The 12,823-nt window shown below is 40.3% G+C and overlaps 1 protein-coding gene across 4 annotated transcripts in view; it reads right to left on the bottom strand.

The window, feature by feature from the left end:
* The window catches only part of zbtb34 (zinc finger and BTB domain containing 34), a 34,021-nt gene that overhangs the window by 19,490 nt on the left and 1,708 nt on the right, over positions 1 to 12,823 (bottom strand). Inside the window, exon 1 of one of the 4 annotated variants that reach the window (XM_048613431.1) lies at positions 12,494 to 12,585. The exons of the other annotated variants lie outside the window; for them this stretch is intronic. The gene's annotated coding sequence lies outside the window, so the exon portion shown is untranslated. Of the gene's footprint in view, positions 1 to 12,493; positions 12,586 to 12,823 lie in introns of those variants that run through there. 4 annotated transcript variants of the gene reach the window in all.

Here is a 12,823-nt window from a genome sequence, read left to right as displayed (position 1 = left end):
CTCTGATTCTCCAGCATCTGCAGTTCCTACTATCTCTAAAACTGTTAACACCTCTTCTAACCATTGGAAATCCAATTAAACCAATCTAGCCACAAGGAAATATCAATGAGACAACGGGCCTGGAGAATGGTGTGAAGATTTGGGAGACCCTGCAATTGGTATAACCATCGGCCCCGGTCCAGGGGTTGTGGTGAACGTGCTTGCAGACAGTACGGAGAAAGGAAAAACTGCATCAGGATTGGTGAGCATAATTTCAAGTTCCTAGAGTCCCAACTAAGTTAATAATGGGAGGCAGGTGGTATCAGTGCATTGCAAGTCTGCATAATAGTGTCTTGTTGTGCTACTTTTTAAAAAAGTGTCAATAAATACAGAGATTCTTTTGCCCTCAAACATTTGTCTGCTGTCTTTTCATTGCATCCTGATTAATGAGTCCAGTGCCTAGCACCAGGGTGTGCAGCAATTCGAACCGCCTAGAAGTCAGAAGTAAAATTGACGGAAAACCAAAACCCCTACAATTGCTGTGCTGCACAGGATACTGTCAAGACCTGAAAGAACAATCCGCAAATAAGATTGTGAAACATTCTCATCCATTGCATTGACCAAAATTTAGCTTTCTCACTTTCATTTGTCTCTGGGCATTTATTGATGTGAATAAAAAATATCAACTCCAAAGCCACTCCTGCATAAATGGCAAAAAAAACTTGAGGGGAACTTGGCCAACCATTATGATTTGAAATACATCATCTGAAAAGGAGGTGAAAGTAGATTTAATAGAAATTTTCAAAAAGGCAATTGAATATGTACTTGGAGGATTAATGTGGTGTTATGGGGGGGGAAAAAGGTTGGTTTGGGATGCTAAATTGGATAGTGCTTTCCACGTGCAACAGACAAAATGGCTTTCTTTGATACAGAGAAGTTAAAATTATAGAGCCCTGAGTTTCTTGTTGATACCTTCTTGATATGGTTCACGGAACAGCTGGAATATGAACTTGTCTAACTCTCAGCTAAAGTCAAAATCCAGAAATTGGTGAAATTAAAAAAAAGGTACACAAGTAATTTGTATTCTTACCAGCACACTCCAACTCCACAATCTCTGCTAAATACTCTTGAACCTCACCATGACATTTAAATAAAGTAGCACATGACATATGCATGGAAATCGACATTAAATTGGTATTTTCACATCTTAACCATATAGCCTTAAGAGTAGAAATTAGATCAGACTATTACAATGCATACTCTACATTTCATGTGACCATGAGCCACTTTTCACAATGTACAATGCCACTATTGTAGTCGTTTTCACATATTCGCTGCAAGTAAACGCTATGTTTCAACCAAAAGAAAGAGAATTCTTTATTGGTGCAAGACCAAAACACTGAAGAGATTTGAAATCTGAAATAAAACTGAAAAACGCTGCAAACACTTAAGTCAGACAGTATCTGTGGAGAGAAAAACAGAAATAATGGCCTTTCATCAGAAGTGGAAAAAGTCTGAAGTGTAACACAGTCTTTAAGTACAGTGACAATGAAATGGGAGAGATGAAGCAAGAACAAAAGGGAACATCTGTGATAGGCTGGAAAACGGGATTCAATGTCAAAAAGGATGTCAGGACAAAGTTAGGAAAGGTGGGGGTGGGGTGGGGGGAGTTAATAATGGGACAAGTAATGATACAAAAGAGCAGCACTGAAGGGAAAAAGTGAAGCATTAATATCTGCAGTCCAAAATATCATGAGCTGTGGCTGCATTCCAAAATTGTTGAATTTAATGGTGAGCTAATGCCGCAAAGTGCCCAAATGAAAAAGAAGGCGCTGTTCATTGAGCTTCACTCGAACTATAAAGGAGACCAAGGACAGGGAGGTCAATGCGAGAACAGAGTACAGAATTGAAATGACATGACAGGAAGATCAAGGTCTCATTTGCAGAATGAACGGGCATGTTCCATAAAGCAATTGCCCGTTTAGTGATTAGGTTTCCCAGTGTAGATGAGGTTACATCATGAGCAAGGAATGCAGCATACAACATCAAAAGTACTACGACTTTCAGCTAAAAGGTGTGTTTGGGGCCCTGAATGGTGAGAAGAGGGGAACAGAAAAGGCAGGTGTTACATTTCCTGCGCTAGTACAAGAAAGGCGTGTGAAATCTCAGGAGATTTCCCTTGAGAGGGTGTGGTAGAAAATAGGAAACTACACAGGCTGGTTGGCTTGATGTCTGTCATGGGAAAGGTGTTAGAACTGATCATTACACAGATTATAGCTGCACACTTAGAAAACCTTAAGATAATTGAGAATAGTCAGCATGTGTTCAAAGGTAAATCACATTTAACAAATTCATTAAGTTCTTTGAAGGAGTAACATACACTTGACTAAAGGGATCCTGTACATTTACTATACTTGGATTTCCAGAAGCATAGGCAATGGTGCCACATCAAAGACTATTGTGAAAAATAAAGGCTCTAGTTTTGGGGGTTACACATTAGCATGGATAGAAGATAGTCTACTTTCTGCCTGCCTGCCAGCCAGACAATGTATAAATGGGTCTTTATGTGATTGGCAAGATGCGACAAAAGGTGTCACACAGGGCCTCAACTTTTTACTATTTACATCCATTACTTAGATAGGGGAGCAAAGGCATACTAAATTTGCAGTCAACACCAAGAAAGGTAGGAAAATATGCTGTGAAGACATAAGGAAGTTGCAAAGAAATACATATAGGTTGCATGAGATGGCAGAAGTCTGTTACAATGTGGGAAAATGTGAAGTTGCTCACGTTGGTAAGAAGAATTAAAAAAGCATTAGTTAGACAGAGAATGATGGCAGAATTCTGAGGGGCTCCTTCCAAGGTATTCTGGTGTATGAATCACAAAAAGTTAGTATGCAGATATGATACGTAATCTAGAAGGCTAATGCAATGTCATCCATTATTGCAAGGGGAATTGAACATAAAAGAAAGGACGTTATGCTTCAGTTTTAAGGAGAATTGGGGTGATCACATCTTGAATACTGTGTGCAGTCTTGGTCTATTTATTTAAGGATTGTTTTGTATTGGAGGCAGATCAGAGGCTGCTTACTAGATTGACTAGATGGATACCTGGAACGAGTGGGTTTTCGTACGGCGATAGTTTGGGCTTGCAGGCTTCTTTCCACTGGAATTTCGAAGAGCGATGGATGACTTGATTGAAGTGTGTCAGCTCAGTTGGCTGGACAGCTGGATTGTAATGCACAGTAATGCCAACAGCATGGGTTCAATTCCCGAACTGGTTGAGGTTACTCTCCTTCTCAACCTCACCTGGGGTGTGGTGACCCTCTGGTTAAACTACCCCAGTTGTGTCTCTATAATGAAAGAGCAGCCCTACGGTCTGGTAGGACAGCAGTGACTTTATCTTTATGAGATCCTGACCATCTCGACAAGGTGGACATGGAAAAGATGCTTCCTCCGTGCATCAGTCCACAATTAGAGACACTGCTTTAAATTTTAGGTCACTCTACAGAACAGAGATAAGGAGAGTGTTTTTCTCTCAGAATTGCATAACTTTGAAACCCTGCCTCAGACAATGGCGAAGACAGCTTCATTGAATATTTTTAAGGCAGAGGTGATAGATTGTTAGGCATAGGAATCAGGGGTTATTGGGGTAGCTGTGAATGTGGAATTCCAAACAACAGATCAGCCATTTTCTTACTGAATGGTGGAGAAGGTGAGAGTGTCCAAATGGTCCACTTCTGCTCCTATTTTGCAAGTTTGTTACGCTTTTTTCCATTTTTCTGATGAAGGGTCTAGGCCCAAAACGTCAGCCTTTCTGCACCTATGATGCTGCTTGGCCTGCTGTGTTCATCCAGCTCTGCACCTTGTTGTTATGCTTGTATGTTGGGTAAAGTCAAAGTCCCAGAGAACCACAGGGCTGCTCACTCAGACAGATGACTGGTGGTTAACCTAAGGTTCACCAAGCCTCAGGCAAGGAGAGAAGTTGAGAAGGCAGGATTTTCAAGATGACCTCAGCCAGTAAGGGAATTGAGTCTGGTTAGAGACAAAAAAAAAACTGCAGATGCTTGAATCTAAGGTACACAAACAGGATGCTGGAAGAACACAGCAAGCCAGGCAGCATCTGGGGGAAAGGAGAAGTCAATGTTTCGGGTAGTACCCTTCTTCAGAACTGAATCCTCATTGCAGGCTTCACTCTGCAGCACAAACTGGCTACCCGTTCAAATGTTAGAGATACGCAATGAGAGTCTGCAGAATGACTGGAGATCAGTGATAATTCATGGTTCAAGGGAGGTAGGAGAAGGCAGAGATAGTAGGAACTGCAGATGCTGGAGAATCCGAGATAACAAGGTGTAGAGCTGGATGAACACAGCAGCCCAAGCAGCATCATAGGAGCAGGAAGGCTGACGTTTCGGGCCTAGACCCTTCTTCAGAAATGGGGGAGGGGAAAGGGGTTCTGAAATAAATAGGGAGAGAGGGGGAGGCGGATAGAAGAGGGATAGAGGAGAGGATAGGTGGAGAGGAAACAGACAAGTCAAAGAGGCGGGGATGGAGCCAGTAAAGGTGAGTGTAGGTGGGGAGTTAGGGAGGAGAGAGGTCAGTCCAGGGAGGACGGGCAGGTCAAGGGGGCGGGATGAGGTTAGTAGGTAGGAAATGGGGGTGCAGCTTGAGGTGGGAGGAGGGGATAGGTGGGAGGAAGAGCTGGGCTGGTTTTGGGATGCGGTAGGGGGAGGGGAGATTTTGAAGCTTGTGAAATCCACATTGATACCATTGGGCTGCAGGCTCCAACGAAAAAAAAAATCCCCCTCGTCCTCACGTACCACCCCACCAACCTCCGGATCCAACGCATCATCCTCCGATACTTCCGCCATCTGCAATCCGAACCCACCACCAAAGACATCTTTCCCTCCCCACCCTTATCTGCTTTCCAGAGGGACCACTCTCTGTGACTCCCTTGTCCGCTCCACACTCCCCTCCAGCCCCACCACACCCGGCACTTTTCCCTGCAACCGCAGGAAGTGCTACACCTGCCCCCACACCTCCTCCCTCACCCCCATCTCAGGCCCCAAGAAGACTTTCCACATCAAGCAGATGTTCACCTGCACCTCTGCTAATGTGGTATACTCCATCCGCTGTGGCCTCCTCTACATCGGGGAAACCAAGTGGAGGCTTGGGGACCGCTTTGCAGAACACCTACGCTCGGTTCGCAATAAACAACTGCACCTCCCAGTCGCGAACCATTTCAACTCCCCTCCCATTCCTCAGACGACATGTCCATCCTGGGCCTCCTGCAGTGCCACAATGATGCCACCTGAATGCCATTTATCAAACAACTGAGAGAACAAGAGGAGGTGGTTAAAGTCAGTGTGTGCAGCAGAAGAATTTTGTCAGCCAACTTCATGCCAGTGGTTTTCCCCAGACAAAAGATAGAAGTGTGGAAAAGACCACATTGAAGCCCACGTGCAATATTAATTTTGAAGATGGGTGAAAGGCTTTGTTCTACGGTGGGGCAATGTCCTGACTAAAGAAGTGATCACGGAGGCAATGGAAGAAAAGCTCAGCCATGTGAAGCTCAAAATTCATTTCAGGTCGGGTAACAAAATTCAGCCTTTGCTAAGGAGTGATCATTGGGGACCATAGAGGTGTAGTCTGAATAAAAAGACTCAGAAGTTGAAGCGGAATATGAGAACCAAGTCTGTCTTTTCCAATGAAACCTTCATTCTCACACATTAAGAATCCCATGCATCTTCCTATCATGTTTTAATGTTATGTTTTGCTGCTTGTAAATCTGTGATAAAACTTATGCACAGTTGAGTAATATCTGCAATACTGAATGAGATGAATGTAATCTATAAAGTCATGTGACACTGGTGTGGCAAATAGTACCGTGTTTCAGAAAGCAGTGTATGCTCAAAATACCTTTCTTGGTTGTCAAAATATGCAGTAAACTTAAACCGAACCCTAAAGCAAATATTTGCCAATACGCAGCAAAAACAAGAAGATATCTACCTGTACAAACTGTATTTATCAGAGACGGTGTAAAGAAAACAGGACTGGTTGAAACTATTCAGTGACAAAACTAGCATGAACAGCAACGGCCATGTGCAACTGCACGAGGAAAAATGCAACTCTAATGCTTTTTTAAAAAGTCTTTATCAATTTTCTCCACTGAACTCACTGATTCCTTGCTGATAACAGCTTGCCAGCAGCAGTACTCCAGCTGATTTTTCATAATAAGTATTAGTGGGCTAGTTTATGTTAGAGGCTGATCCTAATTCTTTCTTCATCCAGCCCCAATTTGCACAACTTTAGCAAGGCATAAAGATCTCGAATCACAACTCCTCCCTCTTTCCTCTTTCCTACCTGGAACTGACATCTTTTGTACTATCCTTGCTGATGGCACTTTAACCAGTATTAATTGATCTAACAGACACCAGAATTCAGGCTGTCATCTTCCTGGTCCATGTGGCCTACTGTGCAGTGGTAGTTGAGAGTGTTACATCTTCTCCATTGCTGTAACACTACCTGGACTCTGTCTTAACTTACTTGCTACCGCCCTAAAACAACTATTGGTATTTATGCATGTTGTATACCTCTTAAGTGCACCTCATAGAAATGGTAAAACCCAGGCATGAATGAGCATCCAATGATGATAGGTCTCACTTTTGGAGAACTGGAATTTACCACGGAGAAACCCCAAAAGTCTGACCAATTTCAGTGAAACTTTTTTTGGGGACAGGGGTGCAAAAACTCAACAGGGCTTGGTTTTTGTTAACTTTCAGCTCAACAAGCATTACAACCATACAAGAATGAACAGCGGTAGGCCATACAGCCCCTTGAACCAAGATCATGGCTGGTTTGATCTTGACCCCAATCATTCTCCTGTCTGTTTCCCATAACTCACAGTTCCCCAATACTTAAAAACTCTGTCTATCGACCCTTAATATGTTCAACGACAGCCTCCACTGTTCTCTGGGGTACAGAACTCCAAAGATTCATAGCTGTTAAGAGAAGAAGTTCTCATCTCTTAAATCAATGACACTTTCTTCTGAGATTATGACTCCTAGTTCTTGATACCACTGTGTTGATGGACAGAATTAGGAACCTCACAGAACAAGATAAATGCAGAGTTTAGTTTATTTGCATTGCTCATTATGGAGGGTAATCAGTTGAGGCAGAGAAAAATTAATAGGAAAATATCCTTGCTAACCGTAGGACAAGCTCAATCTATGGAAGTATGGGAAATATTTCAGTTTCAAGCCCACACAAATTAAGTGAAGAGGAACCCTACACTGCTACAAAAATTATTTTTCACGCTGGGTAATATATCCCATATGGCAAAACATTCTGCAATCTTACTGTGTCAAAGTGAGAGATCACTACCGTGCTTTGTAGGTTATTGGGCCTCCCATGCAAAAAAAAAGAAAATATTCAAACCAGCTAAAAGGTATTCTGCACTTTTGGACAATCTAGGAATCATAACAGTATTCTTACATGTCTTTTTACTATCTCTTGGTTAGAAACAGTCCAATCTGATCCTGTCTTGTCAGCTAGTATTTAGATCTTCAGCTACTTTTTGTTGCTGTATTAAAAATTTCTACTAGCACAATGCTGGCAAGAATATAATGCAGATAATGTAAAATGTACAGAATAAATATATTCTTACACAACAGAAAACCATTTCGAACCTATTTTGAGTTTCCCTTGAAAAGTTATAAAGGCATGCCTAACAGCCAACCATTTACAGCCATCAAGAAGTGGTACAGAGGGGAAAGGGATAATTTCTTTACCTCAGTTTAAATCTTACATGCACAAATTCAAGATCTTGGGCTTACATTCAAGCATAAACACCCAGGTCATGACTCTCCCTAAAATGAAAGCTAGCCCAAGTATCATTCTGATGCACCAGACATTTTGGTATAACAGGAAGCTCTAATTTGACTAGGGCAAAGAATATCAATCTGCCTGTTCCCTCTCACTTTTTAGCTGGATTACCAAAAATCGAGGAAGGGCTAACTTACCAACAATCTTTAACAGAAGTGCATTTAATACACAATGCTTATGCCCTCTCTGAACATCTAACAGACATGGAAGTTAGGGCATGTTGTAAAAAGTGAAGGCATATTTGTTTCTACAACTCATTTAATTTTACAAGTGAGCAGTACTGAAACCTATTTACAGCATGATTTAAGTGTTTTGACAGTTAACATTATTTTCAGTTGGTGTTTTTGCTTTCAACTGGTCAAGAATGTTGAGAGTTCAAGGTCCACTACAGCCTTGAGAGCATATTCGAGAATCAGCAAGTACTGAAAGATTGCTGCACTGACTTTTGGTAGAGAGATTAAATTGAAGTCCCGCCTACCTTCTCAGCTGGACCTAAAAAGAAACTATGGCGCAATTCATTGTAGAGTGAAGGATTTCTGGGTCATCTGGCTATCATTTATCTTTCAACAAGAATAGATTGTCTGGTCATTTATCTCATTCATATTTATTAGAGCTTGCTGTTTCTGAAATGATTGCTGCATTTCTCTTGGACAGTGACTCCATTTCAAAAATACCTCATTAAGCTGTGAAACACCTTGGGAACCTTCTGAAAATGTGAAATGCCCTATATAAATGATAAATCTTCATCAGGGCAGTTTCTTTAAAAATAGTTAAAAAAAACAAAAATTTCCATTAAAATTGATCATCCATTAAAAGACAGCACAACAGACCAGAAATAAAATACTACTTTGCACCACTGATAGTGTTTCATAGTGTGACTTGGGCCCATGGCATTCTTGACTTATAGGCCTTTCACACTTCATCACTGCTATAATTAGCCTCATCACATTACTGCATAGCAACATTTCATTTATAATGGTTCGACCTTATTTCCAAATGCGAGACATCGTGAATGCTTCAGAAAAATTCCTGAGATAATTTTATCCCAAGTTGTGAATCTTCCTGTAATTCGCCACTTTAATACTTCAGGTGCTATATCACATGTTTACTACTTTTTCAACAGATCTTACACCAAATTCAACATTCTTTTCAACCCTAAGCCATGTTTTTTTTAAAATTAAATGGGAAAGGAAAATTAAAATCTGGCATTACAAAATCAAGGAAAATAACAATAGATTTGCATTGTTTAAAAATAGCAAATGGTAACAGATGCTTCAGAGAATTTAGGCAATAATCAAATTGCAGAATTTAGAGGGTCCACATCAACTACCTGAGCTGTGATCTTGGCTTTATAATTAGATAATTCAGAAAGGAATCTATTTTTTTCTCTATTTCCAAAGTGACACTGTACTTCCAAAGAGTGACAAAATTATAACAGCAATGACCAGCATCAAAAGGATATCACAGGGGACAGCAAGTGACACAGAGCCAAAGAGGATATTAGGAGGGGTGACCAAAGGATCCTCAAAGAGGCAGGTTTCAAGGAAAGTGTCAAAGGATGAAACACAGAGGTAGGGGGGTCTAGATGGTTGGAAACATGACTGGTAACAGACAGTAAATGCGGGTTGGAAGAGGCTAGAGAATTCAGCATAATCATGTGATTTTTTAAAAACTGGAGTGTTGGTGGAACAGGTGGCTGTCAGGTCAGTGAATACAGGGCAAATTTCCACAGGTTAAGATACAGATTAAGGCAGCAGAGCTGTGGATGTGGTCAAGTTTATGAAGAGTGGATGATAAGAGGCCAGCCAGGAAGTATACGAATAATTCAGTACAGTACATCAGACAAACTGTTGAGACAACTGTGGACTAACAGGAGACGTTGAAGCCAGCCATGTCAAAGGCTGCATTATTTGTGACTTAAATTAGGACCATTTCAGTGCCCAGAGGGATTTAAATACTATATTATAACAAAGAGAAGCATGATCTTGGAGCAGACAGTACACTCAAGTGTTTGAAAGGCAAGCGATTATGGAGCTACGTAGTAATTTGCAAGATGAAGGTCAAGTGTTTATTTTTTCAAAATGCAGGTGATAATGACGGATTTGTAAGGGGGTTGAAGGGAGGTCTATTTATGGTGTCATCGAACAAGGAGGCTAGCTAGGAAGGAAAGTGGGTGGTCAGAAATTTAACGTGATTAGGGTTGTGAGCAAGAAATTTGTCTCAAGGAAAAGATGATCTCATAGAAGGCAGGAGGGGAAAAAAGGGGCAGAAACTAGGTTAAGGGAACTTTGCACTGATGAACAAATGGAAGGAAGGGAAATGATAAAGGCAACTGAATAAATGATTTCAAATGTTTCTCAATTCAGTGCATACTTTGCAATTGTTGATAGTGGAGGTGGGAAAGGAATTTAAGCAGATGGTTGATATCTTGTATTTTATAATGTTTGAATATTGAACAATTCAGGTAAAGTACAAGGTCTAGTAAAAAACACAAATACACATTAATACTGGTTTCCTTAATTTAACTTCTGACACTCCTACACTCGCTTCTGGACCATCTCTAAGTGTTTAATTTTCGCACCATTTAAATGACAGAAAGGAGAAAATTCAACAGTACCTTTAAAAACACAAACCTCAGAAGATTTTTTACATTCACTCTTTTGTTCAAGTGAGCAAAGCTATTTCCCAACTCAAAACAACATTTCAGGAACTAGATCTTAAAACTTCTGTTGATCCTTCTCAAAACTTAGCCACCTGGCTGTCAATTTGTCACCAAATTACTCAGATTTTGTAAGGAAGCCTGCCACTCACCCACAGTCGGCTCACTTCCATATCTACAAAATTATGGAAATATGGAAATATGAAAACTTGAATTCCACAGATTCAGAATCACAAACTTCATGACAGAGACTGAAACATCTGTAGGTTTCTTTTAAAATATTATGTAGTTACAAATTTAAGTGTACATTTAACTTGTAATCTCAGTATAATTTCCTTCTACATGCCCAATTTTTCCAATTTCTCTATCTACCATGTCCTTGGAACATGCTCAACGCTACACTGCAACCTGATGTCTAAAGTTGTACAGGAACAGACATGTGATACCTCATTCAAACTTATCCATACCATGAAGCATAAGACTCCTCATCGCACCTCACTAAATTAGCAATGTTTAAATCAAGGAACTCACCATGTGGGAAATTGAGAGTATAAACTGCTCAATTCAACAAAACATTACCTGCCAAAGGTACAAGTTTATGACCATACTTCTCCAGAATATGAATGTTATGGATAAAGGAAACAAAGTTCAAACATGACAAAATACTGGAATCTACTTAAAAGCAGTGAGCAAGTAAAACACAGGTAAACCGAAACAAAATAATTTTTAAAAAAGAAAACTAAGGCACAGAAGTTTGATGGATTATAATTCCCCATTTTTAAAGTATGCGCAATAAAAAACATATACACGGGGTTAAATAGCTTTTACATCTGAAGTCAATCAAAATGGTGGCTCAGGCTACAGCTTGCAGTATTTACTATGTGACTAGCGATATATAATCAAAAACGATCCCAGTTTTCAATCAAAGTAACACAGACTTGGATTTTTCCAGATAAAAGGTGGAGAGCTGCTACAGTTGTCACTGTGCTGAACTGATTTCAGAATGTTATCACCATGCTGAAATTACCAGTTTGATTCTGAATAACTCTTAATTTCAAATCAAAGTGGTATTGTTGTCTTGGGATCTGAGGAAAAAAGGATTAAAGAACATCATCTGTGTTGTATCATTCTATGATGCAGAATGAGTAAGAGAGTGAGATTAAATGAGATGTAGAATGCAAAGAAAACATCCCATCAAAATTTTGCTGGCAAAGTGCCTGTTCCATACTACAATATTCTACAGTGCTAATCAGGATTCTGAAAGCTCAGCTATGAACAATGTAAAAACAATGTCAACGAGGTCACAGGAAACAGCATGAGTATATTTTGAAAGCAAATGTAAAGGGACTTCAGATAAAAACAATAAATATCCATCTTGATTTGAGACAATCACTAGTGCTTCCATAATGACAAAAATGAAATCTCTACATTGATAATTTCTTAGCCTGAAAAATACATACAAAACAGCAAAGATAATGTGGGGAATAATCTTAATTTTCCAGTGCACAACTCAATGGTAACTTCACTCGAAAATTCTACCTTGACTTTTTTGGATGAACGTCCTTCTCAAAATGTTTTTCAAATCTGGACACGAAGACAACAAAACGAAACCCAAGCCTCGTACGTACAAACAAAAACATGCATACTACCACAATGTAATGGGGAAAACAAGGCTAATCTGCTTTTCCAGCTGTAAACTCTTGTTCTCCGTTGTAAATGAAATGTTCATGGCCATGTACTTTGAGGAAACCGCGTTTACAAGGTCAGTTTTACTGAGAAAGGGACAAACTTAAAACACTGTAGGCACGGGCAGCAATTAGGACATTGTTGATCTTGGCCGGATGATCTACACCACGGTCAACTGGCCACTCGTTTCACTTTTAAAATGCGGAGCGTCTCCTGCAACTTTGTCCTCTTGGTAAACAGAATTACAAACAGATATGCTAATAATCGAGCAGATTTAGTTTTTACCAGAGGGCTTGAGAATGTTCTGAAGGACATGTCTAGGGCCTGGAAATTACCTCGTGGGTGTTTATTTCCCTTGCAAATCGCAGGGCAGTTTGCTTTGAAAGACAAAAATGCAACTGTTATCAACATTCCCTCACAAAGGACAAGAGCGCGTCATGAACAACCCTTTCTGTTATTTAACTCTCCTCAATTGTTACGTTGATTACAGTTCAAAGCTTCAATAATTCTCGCCGATAGAGAAACACGGCCGGGCATGGGAAACAAGCTGAGTGGGGGCATTTTGTGAAACATTAATAAACTGCTTTAAACTTGAAACGGGGTGGGGAGTTACGG

This window comes from Rhincodon typus, chromosome 28 (assembly GCF_021869965.1).
Source record: "Rhincodon typus isolate 14 chromosome 28, sRhiTyp1.1, whole genome shotgun sequence".
NCBI lineage: Eukaryota > Metazoa > Chordata > Chondrichthyes > Orectolobiformes > Rhincodontidae > Rhincodon > Rhincodon typus.
Note: the sequence above shows the minus strand (reverse complement) of the source record. Positions and strands in the feature narration are given on the sequence as shown.